The 23,180-nt window shown below is 43.7% G+C and overlaps 1 protein-coding gene and 2 long non-coding RNA genes across 33 annotated transcripts in view; all 3 read left to right on the top strand.

Annotated features, from left to right (window-relative positions):
- ATG7 (autophagy related 7) overlaps positions 1 to 23,180 on the top strand; it is a 392,778-nt gene that overhangs the window by 331,069 nt on the left and 38,529 nt on the right.
- LOC144339305 (uncharacterized) lies at positions 6,690 to 15,481 on the top strand. The gene is made up of 3 exons (XR_013414200.1): positions 6,690 to 7,554; positions 13,687 to 14,211; positions 14,983 to 15,481. It is a non-coding gene; the product is annotated as an uncharacterized LOC144339305 (long non-coding RNA).
- Positions 18,636 to 22,823, top strand: LOC144339297 (uncharacterized). Its single transcript, XR_013414192.1, has 2 exons — positions 18,636 to 22,116; positions 22,593 to 22,823. It is a non-coding gene; the product is annotated as an uncharacterized LOC144339297 (long non-coding RNA).

A 23,180-nucleotide genomic window follows, 5' to 3' on the forward strand; every position in this document is an offset into this window, starting at 1 on the left:
TGGTCCTCCAAGACCTGCTGGCCAGACTGGGGAGGCCAGGTGTCCTCACCAGTGTCCTCACTGTCTCCAGAAGAGGCTGTGTTAATTCCCAATCCTCTTTTTCCTCTTTGCCCTTCTAAGTGCTCTTTCTCCTTTCTGTGGGTCAGCCCTTCATACCACACAGGGGGTAGGCCCATCCCACTTGTTTTACTCTGTCCTAGGCTGGGCCCCAGGCCAACTGTGCTCCTCCTCTCCGAACTCCTGAAATGGCTGCTGATCCTAGGAGAGAGTATGAGCCTAACTGTTCACATCCTCATTGATCACTGCCATGACTTCTGGTCTGAGTACAGCTGTGAGCTCCTGCAGAACAAGTTCTCAAACCTGCTTGGTCCCTGGTACTCCTGGAGTCTCAGGAATTACTCCACAGAGCCCCCCTCTCCCCGCACAGAACAAAACAAAACAAAAAAACAGTCCATAGCAATTCCATTTATTAAGTAGTTAGGACCAAACAATTTCATAGGTAATTATGTCCTAACAATCTAGTAGCCATTTGAAAAACTGCACATAAATTGAAAGAAAATATAATCATTTTATTCTGAAATAACCACAGTTATTTACTAATGGGCTGTGTGCTCCTGTTGGGGACTACACAGCTTCCCAAACTTGAAATCAGATGAGACATTGCCACATTCCTTTCCTATTCTACATGGGTTTTCACACAATACTTGCTCTTATGAATGACTGCCAAAAACCCAGTTTTCCAAAGATATGAGATCATCAGAAGGAATGCAGATTGAATTAATGTTGAAGCTGTGACCTACCTTGATCTAGTGGTTTGTGCAGTGCCTGACAGATGTTAGTATCATGTTGCTTCCCTTGAAAATCTAAAATGGCCAGGCGCAGCAGCTCACACCTGTAATCCCAGCACTTTGGGAGGCTGAGGAGGGCGGATCACCTGAAGTCAGGAGTTCAAGACCAGCCTGGCTAACATGGTGAAACCCCGTTTCTACTAAAAATACAAAAAATTAGCCGGGCATGGTGGTGCACACCTGTAGTCTCAGCTACTCGGGAGGCTGAGGCAGGAGAATCGCTTGAACCAGGAAGGCGGAAGTTGTAGTGAGCCAAGATCATGCCATTACTCCAGATTGGGCAACAAGAGCGAAACTTATCTTAAAAAAAAAAAAAAATCTTAAATATCCCATGGTGCAGATTCACTACAGTGCGCAGGGCACCTCCATACACAGTTTGGGAGCCACAGCACTAGCTCTGTTACACAGGTGTAGTATCATACCATTCTTGTGCATCCCCCAAGGCGCATTAGGCAATGCAGTCCTCGTAGTAGGTGGCCAACAAATATTTTATGAGCATCTTAATCCTTATTGCCTGATGGGCCACAAACACCACAACTTCAGGAGTGTTCTGAGTTCCCTGGTCCAGCAATAATTCAAATAAAATTCATTTTAACATCTTTGGAGGGATGCTGCAAAGGAAATATCTATACTGAGTGGAGGCTGGCTTAGATGACCTTTCAGTTCCCTTCCAGTGCTAATGCTCTTTAATTCAATAGCAACAACATGCAACATAAAGAACAATATGAACACAGTTGTATGGCAGTGATGAGGATGTAATGTCTCAAACTCCCATGCCAAAATATTAAAAATTTGAATTCTAACATGTAGAGTTCGGTTGGAGTAAGGAGGTGGAGACATAAAACTGCTGTTTAATAAGATACTAATGCATTAATTGATGAATCTTCTTACAGTTGCCACAAAAAGTGATCATATCAAGTAGGACACCAAGAAAACCACAGTAAATGCCAAAAAAGTAGAAGTAACAAAACAAACAGATCTGATCACTATGCAATACAACTTTAAAATACAAATTAAAAGACTAAAAACTGGAAAATAAAACTCCACCACTGGGAAGTTTTAAAACTCCCCTTAGGTCAACAAGGAAATAAAAACCAAAACTCTAGGCCATGTAGAAAATGATGTGAAAGTTCTACACATAAAATTTTTGAGTATAGATAATACAGTGCTTAGGAAAATTCTTCAACTTCAGGTGTTTTTTTCTGTTTGTTTGTTTGAGACGGAGTTTTGCTCTTGTCACCCAGACTGGAGTACAGTGGCACGATCTCGGCCCACTGCAACCTCCACCTCCCAGGTTCAAGCAATTCTCCTGCCTCAGCCTCCAGAGTAGCTGGGACTACAGGTGCCCACCACCACACCCAGATAATTTTTGTATTTTTACCAGAGACAGGGTTTCACCATGTTGGCCAAGAGGTTCTCTATCTCCTGACCTTGTGATCCGCCCATCTTGGCCTCCCAAATTGCTGGGATTACAGGCATGAGCCACCGCGCCCACCCAACTTAAGTTTTTGTGTAAAAAACAGAAGTGAATGAAAATAATAGGGCTGGGCATGATAGCTCACCCTGGTAATTTCAGCACTTTGGGAGGCCAAGGTGGGAGGATCACTTGAGGCCAGGAGTTCAAGACCAACCTGGGCAACATAGCAAAACCGTGTCTCTACTAAAAATGAAAAATTGGCCAGGTATGGTGGTATGCCCCTGTAGTCCCAGCTACCTGGGATGCTGAAGTGGGAGGATCACTTGATCCTGGGAGGTTGAGGCTGCAATGAGCCATGATTGTGCTACTGCACTCAGCCTGGGCAACAGAATAAGACCCTGTCTCAAAAGAAAAGAAAATCATAGAAATTTTGTATCACACTTAGGGAGTTATAAGAGGAACAAGAAAATTAACCCAGGGATATCAGAAAGAAAACCTGAGAAAAGCGCCTAATATATAAAAAGCACTTAGTAGATACTAGCTGTTATTATTTGTCAGAAGGATTGAGAAGTTTCTATTTCAGTGGTATTTTTGAATGGTACAGAAAAATTTACAGTGTTACATTTAGAAAGTAAAGTTCATTTTGAAACAATTGAGGAAATTTAAGTATGGACTCCATATTATTAATAGATGATATTGCATTGATGTTAATTTTCATAGGTGTGATAATGTTATATCGGTTGTATAGGAAAATAGTTACATAGGAAATTGTGTATTATGGTTGTATAAGAAATTCCCTTTATTCTCAGGGAATATATGCTGATGTATTCTGAGGTTAAGTATCATGATGTCTGCAATTACTTTTTTTTTTTTAATTTATTTTAGACAGAGTCTCCCTCTGTCGCCCAGGCTGGAGTGCAGTGGTACGATTGTGGCTCACTGCAACCTCCGCCTCCTGGGTTCAAGTGATTCCCCTGCCTCAGCCTCCTGAGTAGCTGGGATTACAGGTGTGCACCACCACATCCAGCTCATTTTTGTATTTTTAGCAGAGACAGCATTTCACCATGTTGGCCAGGCTGGTCTAGAACTCCTGACCTCAGTTGACCCACCTGCCTTGGCCTCCCAAAGTGCTGGGATTATAGGCGTGAGCCTGGATTTACTTTTGACCCCTCTTGAAGCTTCCTAAAATGATAGTAAACATATATACACACATACACACACACACACATAAGTTTACATATATTTGCTGTCATGTAAAATAACAGTAACATATGTCATTTATGTGATATATGCAAAACTCTTAAGGATAGTGAGAGAATAAGAGTACAAACAACAGCAGCAAAAATTTTGGAGCCTGAAAAGATGGACAAGAAAGTTAAATTCTAAGCCGACCAGTAGAGAAAACCAGTATTTCCCATAGAGCCTCCTAAAGACTTGGATTTGGGACCATAGATGCATCTGAAAGTGGGAAATATGGGGCTTAAATAGGAGAGTTGGTTGAACTTCTTAAGAAGCAATTAGATCTCCAGGCCCCCCACCTTAGCTTTTGTGCAATAGGACAGACAACTGCCCTCTCTTATTCCATTTTGGAAACTGAAAGTTTACTTTCTGTTAAGAGTAAAACAGGCTTTTGGATTAGGACACACCAGCCAGAGTTGAAAGTAGTGTGTATGCCACTGAAAATATGGGATTAAATGAATGTTTACATACCAGATACAGGGGTATCCGAGCTTTTACCCACACCAAAATCCAACAACACAGATGGTCAGGCCCAAATACCTTCCAGGCAGGAGAGTGGGCAGTCCTTCTCCAGAGCCTCTCACCAGCTCGAAAGAGCAGTTGTTGGGGGCTGTCTGAATGATAGTCGGCCAGATGACCCTCCGCTGAAGGCCATAGTGGACTTCGGACAGCTTTTGAGTACCTTCTCCTTAATTAGGAGCAGAAACCAAGTATTAACCGGATGTCTAACTCAAAAGAGACTAGACTAAATTTGAAGAAAAAAAAGACAATGCAGGTAGATAAAAATGCTACATGTTCCAAAAAATTCCACTATCATTTATGTTCTCAGTAAGAACATATAACATGTACATATATATCTTATCCCTCGGGATAAGAGATACTACATTCATGAAACAAAAAATGCTATTTAAAAAAAAAAAAAAGATATTCAGGCCTGGCGCAGTGGCTCATGCCTGTAATTCCAGCACTTTGGGAGGCTGAGGCAGGCAGATCACGAGGTCAGGAGTTCAAGACCAGCCTGACCAATGTGGTAAAACACCATCTTTACTAAAAATACAAAAATTAGCTGGGCACGGTGGCACACACCTATAATCCCAGCTACTCAGGAGGCTGAGGCAGGAGAATCGCTTGAACCCAGGAGGCGGAGGTGCAGTGAATCAAGATCACGCTATTGCACCCCAGCCTGGGCAACAGAGTGAGACTCTGTCTCAAAAAAAAAAAAAAAAAAAAAAAAACACACAAAAGATATTCAAATGATTAAAAGTACTCTTAGAAATTAAAAATATAAGTTTAAAATTCACTAGAAGGATTGAACAGTGAAATTTAGTGTATCTTCCAGAAACTGAGCAAAAAGGCAAAGAAATGGAAAATAAGGGAGAAAAGATGGATCAGGCTAGGAGCAATATCCAAATAATAGAATTTGTAGAAAGGAAAACATAGAAAACAGGCCAGAAAAAATAAGGAAGAAATTAAAGGAAGTTTACCCACAATTGAGAGAAACAAATGTCTCCATTGGGAGAGTCTACCAACTGCCCAGAATAGGAGATGAGACTAGACCAACACTAAGATTCATCACAGTGAATTTCAAAACAGTGGGACTAAAAGACAGTCTAGAGCGGGGAAAAAAGAGCAGGTTATATACAAAGAATGAAAAATCAGAGTTGTTTTTGGACTTCTGAATAACTACACTGGAAACTGGAAATCAATGCAACAACGCTTTCAAACAATAAAGGGAAATTATATCTAATCTACAAGTCTGTATCAAGCCAAACCATTCATTGAATGTGAACGTAAAATAGATATTTTCAGATACACAAGATCAGATAAACAAAACATTTGTCTCCTAGTCACCCTATGCAAACCACTGGAGGATGAACTCCAGAAAAATAAGAGTAACCAAGAAAGGGAAAGAGATGGAATACAGGGAATTGGAGATCCCACAAAGGAGAGATTGAAAGGCATCCTCAAAACAGTAGCTAAGGGAAGCCTGGGGTGGCAGCTGGGCCTGAAGCACTGAGGATGACTAGAACAGACTGGATCAGGCCAGAGGGCTCTAGGACAGATTGTGTTAAGATGAAATGGCTTGAATACCTAATGTGTCTGAACATATATTTAGGAGGTTTAGACAGTTGGCAGAGAGTTCGTGATTAAATTATTGATAAGTACATAGAGACAAAGTAGAACAACAACAGAAAAGACAGTTGTTAATTCCAGGGAAAACAATGTTGTACAAGAAAGAATAAGTAATCCTAGTATATTACATGGCTCACCTAGATACAGCAATTAAACAGTCAAAATAATGTCAACACTGGATGTAGATCTAACCAAAATTACAGTATAATTATGTTGAAATAGTGGAAAGACAAGGAGGCAAGAGTTTGCCATGACAGGGGTAAGGGGGCTCACAGCAGTGAAAGAGCCAAATCCTCATTTACCGAGCAAAATGGGAAATATATATAATGCCTAAACCTGAAAAGACAGAGAAGTCAAGAGGTAACAACATGAGCATGTTATTTTAACATACAGAGGTTAACTGAAAGTATCAGGCAAGTCTCTGTGGAGTGTAGTATGGAAGCTGGGAGCCTGTTGATTTTCGTAACAAGCCTTGGGATTATTTGGCTCTTTAAACTACGTTCATACGTAATTTTACTCAAGTGAAAACATTTTACAAAAAACAAAAAAAGTGTTGTGAGAATGGGCAGACTGGGTTTTTGAAGGATGAGTAGGAGTTCTGTAGGCCTATGGAATGGCAGTGTGTGTGTGCAGGTAGAGAAAAGAAGACTAGCAGTAAGCCAGGTGTAGCCTGGCTCTAAGGAAGCTTGGGATGTGGGATATAGTCACACTTAAGTATGGGATTTTCTCCCTTTGGTGTCTGTGTTGTTTAGAATTGAAGACATGGACCTTTTGTTACTGATAAAATGATAACCCAATAGTATTTTTGGTTATTGTTTTAACATAACATTATTCTTTGAATTGATCTCAAAGAGAGGAAAATGAGAGGTCACTGAAATGACGCTGGCAGTAAAATTTGCTGAAAAGCAGCGTCCTGTACAGGTCCTTACCTCAGACCGCAAAAGAGGCTTCTAAAGACCCCTCTCAGCCCTCAAGCGTCCTTGCAAGTCAGTGACACCACAGGAAATGGGAACCTTGCCAAGAATTAGGGAAATTCAGGTGTCTGCAAGGATTTGGCAGATGTTTGTGTGTCCTGGAGGCAGATGGATGAAAGTATCAGAGAGGAAGTGGAAGTGTATTAATTAAGGTACAGGCTAAGGTACTAGTCAGTGCTCGCCTTTGGTCTTTTGTAGTCTTATCACTTCTGACTGTCTGGAGGCATGCAGAGAGCTGAAAGGTACACAGTGCAGTGGTAACATCCAGAATTGACTCCTGGCTCCACCATCTTCATGATTAGCAAAGTCACCAAGCCCCTTTGAGAGCAAGATTGAGGCAGTCACAGTCACAGGGGCATTATGAGTATCATGTATAAGTCGTATTCATATATGGGAATTCTTTGTAAATAGAACATTTCTGTATAAATCTTGCTTTCAGTTAGTAAGTTGGTATATTTTTTGAGTTGGTCTCTATAAATGCACCTTCTTTCCCTAGTACATTTATTATTACTGAGTGCAGGTAGGTTTGTGTATTAGTTAAGGTATAGGCTAAGGTAAAAGACCCCAAAATATCATAGTGATAGAAACTTGTTTCTCCATGTAACAGTCTAGAGCTGCACCATCCAGTATGGTGGCCGCTAAGCCCATTTGACTATTTAAATGTAATCAAGCAAAATAAAAAGTTAACTTCCTCAGTTACACTTTTCAAGCGCTACTTTAGTAGCCTCTTGGCTAGAGGCTACTATATTGGACAGCACAGATAAAACATTTCCATCATTGGTTGAGTGTGGTCATCCTATGTGCTCACGCCTATCATCTCAGCACTTTGGGAGACCAAGGTGCAGATCACTTGAAGTCAGGAGTTTGAGACCAGCCTGGTCAACATGGTGAAACCCCATCTCTACTAAAAAAAAAAAAAATTACCAAAAATTAGCTGGGCATGGTGGCAGATGCCTGTAATCTCAGCCACTCAGGGGGCTGAGGCAGGAGAATCACTTGAACCCAGGAGGCAGAGGTTGTGGTGAGTTGAGATTGTGCCACTGCATTTCAGCCTGAGTGACAGAGCGAGACTCTGTCTGAAAACAAAAACCAAGAAAACACTTCCATCATCACTGAAAGTTCTGTTGGGCAGCGCTGGTCTAGAGGAGGAGTGGTCTAGAACTTGATGGGTGCTCTACTCTACAAGGTCATCCACAGGCGTGAGTTCCCTGAATATTACTGCTCTGCCATTCCCTAGGTAAGGATTCATAGCATTTTTTGTGCCATGGATCCCTTTACAGACTGACAAAGCCTAGGGACCACTTCACAGACTAATGCTTTTAAGTGTGTAACATCAGGCTGGGCCCAGTGGCTCATGCATGTAATCCCAGCACTTTGGGAGGCCGAGGCAGGCAGATCACTTGAGGTCAGGAGTTTGAGAACAGCCAGGCCCAACATAGTGAAACCCCGCCTCTACTAAAAATACAAAAATTTAGCCAGGTGAGGTGGCATCCACCTGTAGTGCCAGCTACTCAGGAGGCTGAGGCAGGAGAATCGCTTAAACCCAGGAGGTGGAGGTTTCAGTGAGCTAAGATCACACCACTGCACTCCAGCCTGGGAGACAGAGCAAGACTCCATCTCAAAATAAATAAATAAAAATTTTGTTTAAATGTGTAAAATAAAACACAGAGTTACAAAGGAAATTAATTATGTTGAAATACAATTAGCAAAGTATTTAAAAAACCCAAAACTTGTGGCATAGTAATATGTACTTTATTAATACATCAAATAATGTTCTAGTGTCAATCCTAAAGGCTATTGTAACTCCAAAGTAGTGATGAGTATTTGTGGTATTTCAAGACAATCCATAAGTATAATGTGATATGAAAATACCTGTAATTTCTGTTATTGACAGAGGCATGGATACTGCTAATACTGTGGTTTGTTCCCTCCATTATAACTGAAGGAAATGCTAAAGTTATAGGTGTTTTTTTTGTTGTTTTTGTCCTTCCAAATTTAAAGACCAGTGAATTCTATTCATGGACTCCTTGAGGGTCTGAGGACCCCAGCGGGTAAGAAGCCCTGCTGGGAATTATCAAAGCTAGCCCAGCAATTTTAAGTCCACACTCTAGATGTGGGAAGGAAGAGAGGAAGTGGAAGGCAAGCATTTCCTGCTTGAAAGACTGGACCTGGCAGTTGCTCACATCCCATCTCATTGGCCAACATTAGTCACATGGGATGTGAGGCACGCTGGGAAACGTAGTCTGTAGTCGGGCAACCTTGTACCTTCTTAAAAAAAAAACCTGGGAGAGTTCCATCAGTAAAAGGAAGAAGGGAAGAATGGCTATTAGGATAAACAACAGCCTCTACCACAGCTTGGCTCATCTCTGTGTAATTAAAACAAAAGTGTTTTTTTCAAAAATGTGCTGTTTACTCTCTGAAACTTTGTATACCTTCAGGTCTACAGCAGATGTCAACAGGAAGTATTTCACTCTTACTAGCTATGGACAGGCCCCTATGGTGGTGGCAGTTCGTGAGGCACACAGTGTCTAAGGTGGGAGTGTCCAATCTTTTGGCTTCCCTGAGCCACGTTGGAAGAAGAATTGCATTGGGCCACACATAAAATACACTAACATTAACGATAGCTGATAAGCTTAAAAAAAAGGAAAAAACTCATACTGTTTTAAGAAAGTTTACAAATTTGTGTTGGGCTGCATTGAAAGCCCTCTTGGGCCACATGCATTAGATAAGCTTGGTCTAAGGGATAGAGCTTTATTTTTAAAATAAGAAACAGAGTCTTGCTCTGTGGCCCAGGCTGGAATGCAGTGGCCTGATCATAGCTCCCTGCCTGCCACAAATTCCTGGGCTCAGGTGATCCTCCTGCTTCAGCCTCCCAAGTAGCTGGTGCACCACCATGCCTGCTAATATTATTATTATTATTATTATTATTTTGTAATAGAGACAGTGTCTCACCATCTTGCCCAAGCTGGTCTCCCAACTCCTGGGCTCAAGTGATCTTCCTATCTTAGTTTCCCAAAGTGCTGAGATTACATGTGTCAGCTGCCATGCACGGCCCTACGTAGCCTATTTTGAACTAATAATCCTCAGTTCTGTGCCTGTGCCTGTGCCTGCAGTTGCTGACAGAGCCAACACTTCACAAGTGTTGGCTTCTGAAGTATGTTTGTCTCTTGCTTAAAGCAAACTCAGTACCATGTGATCTGCACTTACAAAACTAATAACAAATTAATAACAAATTAGGTCTCTGCTCCTGTTACCAATGACCAATATTCTATGTGCAAGAGAGCATAAGTAGAAGGAGACAGACTTTTTCCAAACAAACAGATCCCTTGAGCAAATGCCCTTTAAAGTTTAAAATAACAACTCCCTTGGGTTGTGCAGGCCTTTAACTTTTCAGAGAGCTTTAAGTACCTTAACTCTTCTTATTTTATTAAAACACCCAGGTCATGGGTTGGTTTTTTTTGTTCCAAGTTAGCTAAATAAATAAGCAATTATGACGCAGCGCCACATGGCCAACAGCTTTTAGCTTATAAACATAGAGTTTGAAAAGCAGTACTTAGAGGCCAACTTGGTTGGCTGCTGCCGGCAGGAGGGAGCAGAGCTGTTCCAGGCCCAGATAACACTTAAAGGGCCAGGCGGGCCCTCATGTGTGCACATTTGTCTACATCCAGGGCGATGTTTTTTTTTTCTGATGCAACATGAATTTCAGTGTCTTTTTTTTAAGTGCCAAATTGTGAGCTCCTGAGGGCCAGACACTTGTGTCTTTATAAGCCTCCACAAAGCCTGGTGCAACTCCTTGTATGTCACAGGCATAGACATGTTTGCTGACAAATTGTTTCTATTTTATGAGCATTTATAATGGCCTTTTAAGTAAGTGACGTTTTAGAGTTTGCTGAATGAAGGGTGATTTTTATTTAGTCTCAGAGGCACAGTTGTTTGGTGTGGTTGGTTTTTTTTGGCCACCCCTCCCCCAATCTATCTCTAATTTTAAAATGTGATTCACTAGGAAAATATGATTCTGTTAATTGAATTCATTTTAGAGCCAACTTTTCAGGAACCTATCTATTTCTGTAAAGTGAGATCCACTTGTAAATGTACCGTTTGGTGCCAGCACTTAAATTTTCCCTGACTCAGTTGCTCCAGTGGTGTTTAAATATCTTCCCATAAATCAGGCAGCCAGCGCTCCATACTTATTTACTGGGTCTTGTGATTCAGCCCAGGATCCTGATAGTGATCTTAGACGGGTGATATAAATACACTAGGATTTGCCAATGGCTATTTTTATAAGGGAAGCTTTCTAAGTTGATTTCTTTGAACCCAGAATAACTTCCTCCCTCTGGCTTCCCCTGTTTTCCTCCAAGACTGGGGAGATCCTTTCTTTATTCTGCCCACCCATCTTCTCCCCCTCCCCTAGCCAGCTGGTGTCTGCAGAAATTAGAAGGAAGGTACGTGCCTGACACAGAGTTGCCTGAAATCGTATATCTTTACCCTCTTTCAGGATCATCTTTCTTTTCATCCGGCCCAAGAATGGCGCCTTCCCCGCCCATCAGGCCACCTGTACTCAGGAGTCGGCTGCCTGTCCTGAAATAGATCTCTACCAGCTCTCAAGCAGAACAATTCCTTGCATTCATACTTGAATGTATATTTTACGATATTACCTCTTATTTGTCTTTGTAAGTTTGTCTCTGCCCCAGTTAAAAAAAAAAAAAAAATCTGAGTTACTGCTACTGAACCAAAGGGGGCCTCATTTGAGGTCTTCTTTCTCCCCACCCCCTCCCCCACCCCAGTGATACAGATGCTGCCTTGTCAGGCCTTCAGGGAGGATGTCCTGACCCCCTCAACCCCCCATCTCCAAAGCTGTCCCCTCCCTCTTTGTGCAACTCCCCTCCCACATCCAGCACAGTAAGCCGGCTGTCAGCTGGGAGAGGCTCGCCTTGGAGGACTGTCCTTTACATCCTTTCCCCAGGTCTTCATGCTGCAAACAGCACATTTTCAACATGAAACAAAAATGGATTCTGCTTTCTTTTTCACCTAGTGTTTTTGGCCATACTGTTCTTGGCAGTCAGACTTCCAGGCTTGGGGTAGAAGCGATAGCTTAAAGGGTAAATGTTTACACTGGTCAGCAGTGTGCCATTTGGAACCTTGGAGTCCCTGGATAATTTGCCAGAGTCTGTGGCTTTACCCGCCCAGTGGCCTTGAGTCTCCTTAACTTTCCAACTAGCCTACCTCCCAGAGATCTCCCACACCCCTCTCCCCTTCTTCCGCTAGCCCTGAGGGTCGGGCCCTTTATCACTTCCTGAACCAAGTACTGGAAGTAGAAGAAACTGTTCTCAGTCTCCGAGTTCCACCCCTGGGTCAAGGGCTCCAGAGCCTGGTGCTGCAGCTTGGCCAAGGGAACCTGAAAACCAGGTCAGCAGTGATATACATCCACTCTCTGAGGTTTGGTTCTGCCACTGCACGGGATTAATGTTCCATCTCAGATTAACTCTGAAATCAAATGAGGTAATGTATTAGTACTTGGAGTGCTTTATGAAAGGTAGAGAGCATAACAACAGCAAGAATAAAAATCGTAGCTGCTATCTTATGAACATCTGTGTACCAAGCACTGGGTTTATTTTATCTTTTTTTGAGGCAGGATCTTGCTCTGTCACCACTGTGTAGCCTCAATCTCCCACGCTCAAGCAGTCCTCCCACCTCAGCCTCCCAAGTAGCTAAAAGAACTATAGCTACTCATACGCACCATGCCTAGCTTTTTGTTTTTGTTTTTTGGTTTTTTGGCTGACAAGGTCTCAGCCACTGTATTTAGTGCAACACATGACTATCTCATCTAATCCTGATAAGTACCCTTGAAAATATTAACACCCCTGTTTTATTGGTAAGGAAAGTCAGGCTCAAAAAGATGAAGTAAGTGGCCCAGGATGACAAACCCAAGGAAAATGGTTGAGTCAAGATTTGAATCTGGCCAGTGTGACTTTTAGACCCCTGTTCTCATTTACTAAGCAAACTGTTTTCCTTCCCATAATCGGGATTTGCAAGAGAAGCATAATTAACTTTGAAGATGGGCGTTTGCAGTTCATTTTCTTGGGATACCCATCTCACCTTCCCATTTCAGATCAGCAGGCAGTTTCCTGTGCTCAGGCCTCATTCCCCTCTGCAGAAGGAACTCTGGTGATTTTCCCACTGGGAGAGGGAGACATGAGATGTGGCATCCTGTTCCAGGAAACGCCACCCAGTCTTGTTACCCACCCTGAGCCACCCCAGCTCTGTGGTGCGCTAGCCAGCTCTATGGTGATTCTGTCGGGTAAGCCACTAGCCGTCAAGATGACCAAAGCTCAGAAAGTGATTGCTGCATTTCTGTTTCTGTTGTCGACAGTGGCCTGATATGCATAGCATACTTAGATGGCTCCACTTTTCAGAGCCTTCTGGCAGGTACAAATTAATCCCCTGGCACAGCACAGTGCTAGCCACAAGAAGAAAAGAAAGAGAAGTATGTTCCACGCAGGAGAAACTGCCAAGTGCATCTGGTCTAGATTGGTTTTTTTTTTTTTTTTTTTTTTTGGAGATGGAGTCTCACTCTGTCACCCAGACTGGAGTGCAGTTGCGCAATCTCAGCTCACTGCCACCTCCACTTCCCAGGTTCAAGCAATTCTCCTGCCTCAGCTTCCTGAGTAGCTGGGATTACAGGCACGCACCACCACGCCCAGCTAAATTTTGTATTTTTAGTAGAGACGGGGTTTCACTATGTTAGTCAGGCTAGTCTCAAACTCCTGACCTCGTGATCTGCCCGCCTCGGCCTCCCAAAGTGCTGGTATTATAGGCATGAGCCACCGCGCCCGGCCTAGGTTTTAAAATGCTTCGTTCCCAAGAAGATCTGATAGAAGTTGAATTTTAGTTTTAATTCAAGAAAAGGGACACGATAACACTTGCCACTTTTCAGTGTGTTAATGTCTCAACTGAGACGTGGTGCCAGCGTTTCTACTCATTGTGTCTGGTGTGTGTGTGCGTGTGTGTGTGTGCGCGTGCACGCGTATGTATTTTTGAGATGCAGTCTCACTCTGTTTCCTAGGCTGGAGTGCAGTGGCATGATCTTGGCTCACTGCAACCTCCACCTCCCCGGTTCAAGAGATTGTCCTGCCTCAGCCACCTGAGTAGCTGGGATTACAGGCCCATGCCACCATGCCCAGCACGTTTTTGTATTTTTAGTAGAGACGGGGTTTTGCTGTGTTGGCCAGGCTCATCTTGAACTCCTGATTACAGGCGAGATTACAGGCAGGAACCACCACTCCCAGCCTCAAGTGTATATTGACAAGACATTGTCCCGGGGTAATGACAGAATTGAAAATGGTGACATGGGTCAGTGGGCTGCACAGCCACATGTATACATTAAGCCTCAGATAACTGTTCTCTCTCTATTATACACACATGCATCAGGTTTATCACATGAATTTTAAAAAAATTTTTTAAGTAAGATGGTGGCCTTTTCTTCAAAGAGTGTAGGTACAGTTTAATGGGGAGTAAGACAGTGAATTGTCTTGCTTGGCTAAAGACAGTCTAGACCACAAGAGAAGCTGAAAAAAACAGTGTTGTGGAGCTTGAAGCCAGCGTGAGACACTACTGGCCATGGGAAGTCTCAGCCTTGATGACTGGGTAGCCTGCGCTCAAGATCAGAAAGTGTGTGGAAGGGCAGGGTAGAGGCATGGGGGAGGACATACGTTTTGGGAACAGCTCACATTCCTTTTTTTTTTTTAAACATAGGACGTAGTTCCTAAGCTGATGTTTGTTGAGCACCAACTCTGTACCAATTGCTATGTTAGTTTCTGGGGACTCTGAGATGAAAAGAATGCATCCCCAACTCATCAGGGAAGATACACAGATGGCAAATAAACACATGAAAAGATGTTCCACATCATATGCCCATTAAAATGACTAGATACCACTACACACCTACTAGAAAGGCCAAAATTCAAAACACTGTCAACACCGAATGGTGGTGAGGATGTGGAGCAACAGAAACTCTCATTCATTGCTGGTGGGAATGCAAAATGGCACAGCCACTTAAAACTAAACACACTCTTACCGTATGATCCAGCAATTGCACTCCTTGAGATTTACCCAGATTAGTTGATAATAGGTCCACACAAAAACCTGCACTTGATAGCAGCTTTATACATAATTGCCAAAACTTGGAAGCAAACTTGGAAGATGTCCTTTAGTAGGTGAATGGAGAAATAAGCTGTGGTCCATCCAGACAAATATTCCTTAATAAAAAGAAATGAGCTATCAAGCCATTAAAGACATGGAGAAAGTTTAAATGCATATTACTAAATGAGGCTGGGCGCAGTGGCTCATGCCTGTAATTGCAACACTTTGGGAGGCTGAGACGGGCGGATCACTTGAGGTCAACATGGCAAAATCCCGTCTGTACTAAAAATCCACAAATTAGCTGAGTATGGTGGCACGTGCCTGTAGTCCCAGCTACTCAGGAGGCAGAGGCAGGAGAATCACTTGAACCTGGGAGGTGGAGGTTTCAGTGGGCTAAGATTGTGCCACCATACTCTAGCCCGGGTGACAGAGCAAGACCCTGTCTCAAAAAACAAACATATTACTAAGTAAAAGAAGCCAATCTGAAAAAGGCAGCATACTGAGTAATTCCAACTGTATGACATTCTAGAAAAGGCAAAATTATGGAGGCAAAAATTAGTTGGGCATGGTGGTGTATGCCTGTAATCCCAGCTACTGGGAAGGCTGTGGCAGGAGAATCACTTGAACCCAGGAGATGGAGCTTGCAGTGAGTCGAGATCATGCCACTGCACTCCAGCTTGGGTGACAGAGCCAGACTCCACCTAAAAAAAAAAAAAAAAAAAAAACAAAAACCAATGATGGAGACAGTAAGATCACTGGTTGAGGTTAAGGGAGAGAAGGGGATGAATAGGTAATGCACAAAGGAATTTTGAGGCAGTGAATTAAAAGAAAAAAAACTCGATCCCTGTCCTTACAGATCTCTGGTAAGTCTAGTTGGAGTCAGCAGACACACAGAGGCCTGCTGAGATGGAGAACAATGCCCAGGTTCTTCGTCTGTACCCAGAGGAAGCCAGAGGAGGGTACCGCCTGGCCCTGGGAGGCTTCACTAGAGGTTTTCGAGAGGAAGATGCACGTCTAAGGTGTGACGAGAAAGGGCCAGAAAGAGAATGAAGGAAGAGCATTCCAAGCCACAGAAATGACACATGGAAGAGGGCAGAGATGAGAAGAGAAACCATCTGTGACTTAGGTAGCTCAGCAGAGCTGGAGAGGGTCAGGCAATTGAGTTGAGGCACAGGCCAGGGCTGGGCCATGCAAGGTTTTGCCGGCTACACAAGGGCACCACATGCCATGGGGAGAACCAGGGTGTTTTTAGCAGGGTGGTATGATCAGATTCCTACTTCAGAAAGATGGGCACAGTGTGAAGGACGGATTAGGGATGATCAGGCTGGCTCAAGGAGTCCTAGTCAGAGAGCACAGGCTAGAAAGAAGTGGATAATTGAATCGATGTTGAAAAGATAGAACGTACAAACTCTGGTGAGTAGATGGTGGGTGGGAGAGAGGGAGGGGACCAAGGTGCTTCCCTGGGGTCTAGTTTAGATGGCTTACGTTGAGGGCGGGGCAATCAGAGAAAGACTAGTTGTAGAGAAAGGGAGCAGGAAAAGGGAAATAAAGCTAGAAGGTTGATTAGAACCATGCTATGAGGATACTGAATACCAGGTCAAGACTGTATTGAAAAACCTGAGACAAGGCCGGGTGCAGTGGCTCACGCCTGTAGTCCCAGGACTTTGGGAGGCCAAAGCGGGTGGTTCACGAGGTCAAGAGATTGAGACCAGCCTGGCCAACAATGGTGAAACCCCATCTCTACTAAAAATATATAAATTATCTGGGTGTGATGGCATGCGCCTATAGTCCCAGCTACTTGGAGGCTGAGGCAGGAGAATCGCTTGAACCCAGGAGGCGGAGGTTGCAGTGACTCGAGATCATGCCGCTGCACTCCAGCCTGTCAACAGAGCGAGACTCCATCTCAAAAAACAAAACAAAACAAAACACCTGGGACAAAACAACCTGAGTGCAGATCACTCTTTGTTACTTTCTTTCTTTGCTACATCAGACTTTGACCAGAACCTGAGATACAGATGGACATCTGGGAGTTGTTGGATTCTAGAGTATACATTTGACAGCCTTTCCCAAAGTGGCCCATACCCAAATTGATAATCAGGATCGTTGAAGCATAGGGAAAAACTTGATAGGAGCTGAAAAGCAGTGTACTTTTCAAGAGAATAACTTTCACTGAATTTTAACAATTATTTCTTAAAGTATTGAATTCAACTGGTAAGGTAAACAATGTGTTAATCTCTTGTGGCCCAAAGTTTCTCAGCTGGTAAATGAAGGAAAAAGACCTGTTGATCTCAGAATTCTCTTGCAGTTCTGCAATTCTAGTCTAATTAAATTTTTCATCAAGATTTAAAAAAAAAAAAAAAAAAAACCTTATATAAGTAAATATAGAGTCCGGTGCTATCTTTCATTGATCTTCAAACATTTCTCCCCAAATTTTAATTTTGAAACACCAACTTGCCAAATTTCCCAGAGTGCAAATCCCTTGCCCAATGAGCTATTATTATTTGAAAATATTGTGGCCTCTAAAGCTGACTTTATCTTTTAAAAACAATTTTTTTAACCAGCAAAAGAAATAAAGTTCCATGTTTATACCAATGAGTTTCCTGAAACTAAGAAAAACTGACCATTATATTGTTTCATGTAAGGAACTTGGGTACTGTTATAATCCCCATTTTAATGATGAGGAAATAAATAGGCGAAGGTTATTTCAGACTCTGTTTCCTTGACGCAGTATTTCTGGATGGTGAATCTTACTCAGATTTTGTTTTGATGCTATTCTTGGGATTGACTTGAGAAGCACCAGCGGCTGACTCTTTCTCTCTTTCTCAGTGCAGAGGGGTAAATTGGGAACAAGCTGTCTTGCTTTCATCATGTTATTTGCTGTCATCGTGGAAGGCAGGCAGTGAGAGGAGTTTTTATACTATCTTAAGCATCTTCTGTTTCAAAGCAAATCATCTTCACTTTCTCCTTCCCCTCCCCACTTCCAGATAATGACACATTTTTTGGCACCTTACCATGGAAATAGCTTTGGAGCCACCTTCATACAAGCTCAAGGCTGTGCTGATGTTGCAGGAGTGAGGAAAGGAGAGATCCCGTCCCATCCCCAGATGGCAGCTGTGTGCTTGAGACTTTTGCACATGAATTCATTTAACTTTCACAAGGTCTTGTGAGACAAGGAAACTGAGGCTCAGAGAATGTCAGTAAACCTACTCAGAGTCACACAGCTAAAAGATGGCAGAGCCAGGATTTGAACCCACTTAGGCAGACCCCAACTCATGCTCCACACCTCGTTATGCTCCTCTACCGTGAGTGGACAAGCCCTGGTTTATTAAAAACTTCTCCAGCAGTGTTCAAGTAGAGAACTCAAATGTCTGAAAGGCCATTCTCTTCCGTTTGTTTATTCACTCAGTAAACAAGTGGAGCTGATACATCTACTTCCCTCCTAGTTTAAGGGGTATTTTGAGGATTAAAGAGCTATAATTCCGCTTATAGCTCAGCAGTGAGTATGTGCTAACCAGTAGCTATTATGGCTACTGATGGTGGCTGCCATGCCAGGCACCATACCAGATGGACTGGGGACATGGGGATGAGGAAGATGCTGTGCTGGCCCTGGAGGACCACATATACAGGCAGCAGAGGAAATGGACCCACAGCAAACAACAAGTGTGGGTGAAAGCAGGGCCTCAGCACACACATTCTACACTTCTGAGCTCGCCCTGTACCTCACAGCAGCCATTATGGCCACCTGACAAGCTTGGTCTTACAGACCTCATTCTGTGGATCTGGGCCTTGGCTTGTCAGTAACTGGCAATGTGTTTGGGAAGTGATTTTTCCTTCTTCATTATGTCAGCATTTAATAATAATAAAGAAAAAGTCAGCTTTTAGTAGGAGCCACCCCACACCTCACCCGCCAGCATTCTTCCCTGAGAAGTAGGCACAGTTGGTTGTGAGTCTTTTCCATGGGGCCAACATTCTGCAAACAAATGAGCATTTCCTTGCACTAAGGCTGCCTATCAGCACCAGGGGGGTAGCAGTTGCTCCAGGCCCCATGCAGGGGCCTGAGAGGGAAAATAGCAGAGTAGACAGCTGTAGACCGTTGGGTTCCCAGTTTCCCTTTCCGTGACATGGGGATCATGGTAAAAATGCCTGTCTCGCAGCAACGCTGAGACATCGTTCCAACAGATGACAGATCATGAGATCATAGGTGTATAGCATTTCGGATCAGTAGAGCCCTAGGCAGACATTGGTTGCCGTTGGTAGTCATGAATTGGGAAGGCCAGTGCCACGGGAGCACAGGGGCCTGAGAAAGCTGGCCATACATGCTAGATGCCGAGAAAGACCAGGGGAAAGCAGAGTGTGACTGGGACCGGCACAGGAAAGGGTGGCTAAGAGTCACAGAGGGTGACCTCACCCAGACTCATAAACCCAGAGATGAGGGACATGTGGTGGTGGAGAAAAAGAGGTGATGTCCTAGGTTGGGGAAAAGGCGCATCGCACGGCAGGGCAGGGGGAAGGAGCAAGCCAAGTGAGGGATCTGCTCCTGGTCTGCTGCCAGGGCTGCCGTGGGAGCAGCATGGCCCGGCCAGCCCAGGAAGTTTTGTGGGGAATTTTCCTGACATGGAATGACTCTAGATTGCCACCGCTGCCGACAACAATAACAAGGTAGATAAAGCCTACTTGTATGGCACTCAACTCTTTATGCTGTTGGTCCTCACTGCAGTCCTGACATAGCTACCATTGTTATCTGCATTTTGTAGAAAGGGACGCTAAGGGCCATAGAGTGTTAAGTGACTTGCCCCTAGGTCATCAGCTAGTAAGTGACCAAGCCAGGGTTCTGTTTCAGGTCTGTCTATCCCCAGAACTCAAGCCCTTAACCCAAGCATTACAAGGTTATTCTTGGGAGGAGGAGAATTGTCTGCCTTCCAAGTGCATTCACCTCCTTTCAGCTAGCTATGCCCTACTTGGGAACAGCCCTGTGGAAGAGGTGAGCTATCACACAGAGGCTGGCAGACCATGTTGATGGAGTGTCAGGGAACCCTGACACCCCGAAGCTGGGAGAGTCATGTATTTTTGGAACTTCCCACCTTTTGTGCCTTCACTCCTTTCTCCTGACTATAGGTGGGTTTACAGTAATTTGGAGATGATTCTGGGCTTTCTCGGGGACACTGGGGAATTCCAGAATAAGCTCATGATTTATTAATGAGATGAGCAGATGAGCCTCACACTGTTCACAGTTCTGCAGGTCGGCTGAGTAAGTCACCAGGACTTAGGCAAGGCCACTGAGACACTCCTGCAAGAAGCTGGACAGAGCTGGGAGGGGCGTGAACCAGAAGGAGTTGTGCCCCAAGGCAGCAGACATAATTATTCACAGAATTCAGACTAAAATTCTAGAGGTCATTTATACCAAAATGGTCTACCCAAAGCTTTCAGTGGGTAATTTCATATGACTGAACAATAAATTCAAGTAAACTATAACCTTCAGAATAGCCTGTCAAATGCCCACCCCAGGCCTAGACTGCTTTGAGCTTGTGACGCAGACTGTGAGCATGCATGCTGTTTTGATTTAGTGTCTGAAGGCTCCCTTTAACAAATTAGTAGACAGCTCTGGATCTAGAACCAAAAGTATCTGAGGTCAGGTCCCAGCCTGCCGCCTACCAGCTGTGTGATCTCAAGCCACTTGCTTTTCCTCTCTCAGCCCTGTTTTCTCATCTGTAAAATGGACACAATGACGCCTTTTGGGGCTTTTCAGAGGTGCCTGTACTTTATAAAATATGTCGCAAATGTTGCTGACATAATTTTGTGTCCTGTAGGAAATGCTTCCTTTGGTGCTTGTAATATAGCCCAACCCAAGTCATTCCTGAGAACATCCCCAGGTTGGAGGATCAGTCAGAAGTCATGATGACTGTTCTATATAAATGCTTGGCCTATTAACTAAAATTAGTACCTTTCCATCTCTTCTCTTTCTTGGGCGGGGCAGTGGGGGAGTGCAGGAGAGGGGAAGTAGGGAACCTTCAATTATGTTTTAAATAATCCTCATAAAATTCTTAGCCAAAGATGATCTTGCCCTCCACCTTGGTGACCCACCACATACGGGGTACATCTATCTGGCCTGTCTCTAGGCCTAGACAGAAGAAACAGGGAGGATTATTGTTAACTTTTACCACATGCATGACTTGTTCCCGGACAACCCATTCTTCCTTTAGGCAGAGGTGATGTGCAACTGAAGTGTTTGATTTAGAGTGATGGAGAAGTCTGTGCTGCCATTCCTCAGGGAGCCCTAAACGTTGATTTGCCTTTGGGAGGGCTGGGCCTCACGAAAACCTGATTTACGGTGTTGCTCTGGGCCTGATTTCCTTTGCACACTCTAGAGGAAGTGCTCTGGTGATGTTGGCACTGAGCAAGCAACAAAGGCTTTAAAATGTCGGCCCTGGAAACAAAACTGTACCTTGTGATGTTAGAATAATTATACCACACTTGATCTCTGATTACGGCCAAAACAGCAGTTGCTAAATCCAGCTAACATGGAAAAACTAGAAAAAGTGAGGGGAAATCAGCCAAATGCATAGCAAGGGATGGGGAGAGCGGACCTGGACTGGACACAGAATCTTCTGTTTCCACTTGTCTGGTAATAACTGCAACACTTCATGGTCCCCAGCCCCAGCCCCCAGCCCCCACCCCTTCTTTTCTAGAGCCATTGCACTCTGCATGTTGACACTAGCTGTGGGAACTCTGTGATTTAAAGTTGAGTTGAAAGAACTGCTTTTATCATTTCAAGTATGCAGCCCCAGGCCAAAACAGACAAAACAATTTTTTAAAGTCTCAGTTCAAAAGCAGCTTGAAATATTCTCTGTTCCATCAAAAGGAACCCCAAATCTCTCCACTGTTCTGTGGGCCCCCTTCCTCTGATTGTGTACCTGGCAGGCTCCCCTTAGCTAGCTGTGCTGTGGCTTAGTTAAGCTGAAGTTGAAACACAGACGAAGGAAGACATTGCTTTCCAGCCACAATGGAGAAGCCCATTCCCACTCTTTCCCCACTGGGAAACTGGGTTAGAGTTCTGAGAAATGGGATTTGGGGTTTCCCTTCAACTGTGAAATATTACAGAAATACACAAGTTCCATACAAACTGGTGCTACATATTTCTCAGAAAAGCAGAATTCTAATAAAGAATGTATAGTCTGTTTTTTATGCTTTAATAAATACCAGGCACAGTGACTCACACCTGTAATCCCAGCACTTTGAGAGGCCTAAGCAGGAGAATCACTTGAGCCCAGGAGTTCGAGACCAGCCTGGACATCATGGCGAAACCCCATCTCTCCTAAAAATAAAAATAATTATTAGTCGAGAATGGTAGTGCGCATCTGTAGTCCCAGCAACTCGGGAGGCTGAGGTGGGAGGACCAGTTGAGCCCACAATTTGGAGGCTGCAGTGAATTATAATCATGCCACTGTACTCCAGCCTGGGCAACAGCAAAACCCTGTCACTTTAAAAAAAACAGGAAAAACAAAACAAAATAAAAAAAACCAGACATTCTGAGTCCATAGCAGATCCCCATTGTCCTGTCATCCTGTAGGTGAGGTTCCATGTCCTACAGATTAAGAACATGGCCCTAAATCAGCAAGCAGATGTTTAAAATAACACAGAACAAACCTTGTATATTTCTGTATTTTCCCTAGCTGCTTCAGAATTTACTATGAAGTTTAAGGGTATTTATTCCTCTGTCTGTGCAAATCTCACTTTATTTATTTATTTTTGAGACGGATCTGTCACTCAGGCTGGAGTGCAGTGGCATGATCTCGGCCCACTGCAGCCTCCACCTTCTGGGCTCAAGTGATTCTCCTGCCTCAGCCTCAGCTGGCACTACAGGCATGCACCACCACACCCGGCTAATTTTTGTATTTTTAGTAGGGATGGGATTTTGCCATGTTGGCCACGGTTGTCTTGGACTCCTGACCTCAGGTGATCTACCCGCCCTGACCTCCCAGAGTGCTAGGATTATAGGTATGAGCTACCACACCCAGCCAGTGAAAGTAGAAATTATTTATTTATTTAACTATTCCTTGAAAAGAAGAAACAAAATGTCCCCTCTTTAGCCTGAATGATTAACTTTACTCATAAGAGGTTCACAGTAAGACATGTGATGTTGTTTTTTTTTTTACTCCTTTGCTCTTGTATGTGACAGATACTCATTTGTTTGTTGATTAATACCTTTTACGCAGCCAGCATTAATATCTAGTGATAGCCTTTTTTTTTTTTTTTTTTTGAAACGGAGTCTTGCTCTGTCGCTCAGGCTGGAGTGCAGTGGCACGATCTCGGCTCACTGCAAGCTTTGCCTCCTGGGTTCACGCCATTCTCCTGCCTTAGCCACCCAAGTAGCTGGGACTACAGGCGCCCACCACCACGCCCGGCTAATTTTTTGTATTTTTAGTAGAGACG

This window comes from Macaca mulatta, chromosome 2 (genome assembly GCF_049350105.2).
Source record: "Macaca mulatta isolate MMU2019108-1 chromosome 2, T2T-MMU8v2.0, whole genome shotgun sequence".
Classification (NCBI taxonomy): domain Eukaryota; kingdom Metazoa; phylum Chordata; class Mammalia; order Primates; family Cercopithecidae; genus Macaca; species Macaca mulatta.